The sequence below is a fragment of the Saccopteryx leptura genome, chromosome 3 (assembly GCF_036850995.1).
Source record: "Saccopteryx leptura isolate mSacLep1 chromosome 3, mSacLep1_pri_phased_curated, whole genome shotgun sequence".
NCBI lineage: Eukaryota > Metazoa > Chordata > Mammalia > Chiroptera > Emballonuridae > Saccopteryx > Saccopteryx leptura.
In genome coordinates this window covers 64,129,490-64,131,992 of record NC_089505.1, presented here as the reverse complement: position 1 = coordinate 64,131,992, position 2,503 = coordinate 64,129,490, and positions in this window count along the sequence as shown.

Here is a 2,503-nt window from a genome sequence, read left to right as displayed (position 1 = left end):
TGGCCAAGCCACAAGAACATGGCCACCCCCAGAAAATATTCTTTATTCTTTGGGCAAGGTGGGCCATTTGCAATTCAATAACATTTACAAGGCAACCCAAGAAAACCACCAGGTGCAGAAAACCCCCCACCATCTTAACTTTAAACAAAGAAGTAACTAGCTTCTAGTTCTCCGGGGAACATGGCCAAGCAGGACTAGTACTGAAGCACAGCCCTTTGTTAACTTAATTAGGCAGGTGAGTTGGGGGGTTGGGCAGACTGTCAGCTTATAGTCAGCTCCTAGCATCTCTGTCCCCAAAATCCAGACTGCAAAACACCCTGTTTATTTTTCGGTCCCCAACAACAATTCAGGGATTAGAAAAGATGGTAGATTTTGCTCCTACCCCATGACCCTAAGTGTCATGTGTTTTGAATTTTTTCACAGACCTCAGAAGAGTGTGGCCAGCAGAAGTCCAATGGGTGTAGCCTCTGAGACCTAGAAATGTGTTCTGCCCACAATCTGAAGAGTTTCTACTGAGTCTCTCCCATGAGGCAGAAGCACCCGTCACATTCTTAGGGAGTGTGGGGGAGAGCTCTGGCCTCAGTGCCAGAAAACTGAGTCACTGGCACACCCCCTGCTCCTGGCTTACTGCTCAGAAAGGCCAATCTCCATAGGGTGAGGCAAGAGAGTTTCCCAAGGGTGGGAATCTCCACCCCCAACAGGGGACTGCTCCATTGAAGAATGACTCAGTACAAGGATTCAGGTGGCCGACCCCCATGGCATCTCTCCCTGGGCCACCAGCTTCACAGTCTCCTCATGCAACTCTAGTCCTTTCAGCCCTTCACCCCTTGGATCCCCACATAAGTGGCTGTGAATGAAATTTTCTGCACTGATTCTTTAGGATGGAGCCTGCACCTCTGAGAATTCTCACCTTTTTCTCACAGACAGAAATCTCAGCTTTTTTTTTTACAATCAAATACTGTGTGGCTGCCTCTTCTAGGCTCTGGAGCTCTAGGCTGGGGCACCTAGCCTGAGACTTCGAACCTGCACTTCTCAGGGCAAACCTCCCTGCAGTGAGAGTCCCTCTGGACCTTCCAACCTGCTTGCTCCTGGAAGCCAGGCAGCCCTTTCCGCATCTCCACCCTTCCTACCAGTTTCCGTGTGGCTTCTGTGACTCTCTGGTTATGGACTCTTTTTCACTTAGTCCAAAGTTGGCTTTTCGAGATGATTATTCTTAAATTTAGTTGTAACTCCAATGTGGTCCTGGGAGGTGGCAGTTGTCCCACCAGCCTATTCTGTTGGCATTTTTTAATTCTCTTCTATTGTTCACCTTTATAGTTTCCCAATGTTACATAAACAGAATTACTCCTTATGTAATCTTTGAGATGAGCTTTTTCCCAGGCATAATGTCGTTGCATTCCACCCAACTTGTTGGGGATATTGATAGTTCCTTCTTTGTATTGCTGAGTGGTGTTCAATTATAATAATATTTCTTACAACTTGTCTATCAACTCACTTGTTGATGGACATTTGGATTGTTTCCAGTTTAGGGCTATTACAAATAAAACAGCTATAAACATCCATGCAATTTTTATGTGGAACCATACGTTTTGTTTTTCTGGGATAAATGCCCAAAAGTGGGAGTGCTGAGTCATATGGTAAATGAATTTTTAATTTTATAAGAGACTGCCAGAGGAGAACAGAAGCTTCATATCCACGCATGCTGCAAATGGCTTTTTCCAGTCTACCTGAATCATTACCAGCTAGAAGCAGCGGTCACTGGGACTTGGACATGAGCTGCAAAGTATAGAATGGTGACAACAATTCCAGTGCCATGCGGACTTTTCCTGTGGGGAACTTTCCTGGACTCCTGCTCCCTGTGGCAGCTCCTAACAGACTGAACTGTGGTTGGGTTGCATTTTTCAGGGATTTGGCATGGTGATGGGGCCAACTTGGACTTGGGGAACATGTTAAGGACATTACTCTTAGGGATTCTTTCTGTATTGGCCAAGAGTTTGCTTAAAGGCTTTTAATCACTGTAAAAAAAATAGAGGACTGGATGAAGACGATGGGGCACATATACACCATGGTATATTATTCAGCTAGGAGAAATGGTGACATTGGATCACTTATAGAGGAATGGTGGAGTCTTGGTAGCATTGTGCGGGGTAAAATAAGCGAATCAGAAAAAAACAGGAACTGCAGGATTCCATACATTGGTGGGACATAAAAGCGAGACTAAGAGGCATGGACAGGAGTGTGGTGGCTATGGGGGGGTGGGGGGAGGGAAGGAGGGAGAGGGGGAGGGGGAGGGGGAGGGGTACAGAGAGAACTGGATGGAGGGTGGCGAAGGATGATCTCTCTTCGGGTGATGGGTATGCAACAGAACTAAATGACAAGATAACCTGGAAATGTTTTCTTTGAATGTATGTACCCTGATTTATTGATGTCACCCCATTAAAATAAAAATTTATTAAAAAAAAAAAAAAAAGAGACTGCCAAACTGTTTTCCAGGACACATTTT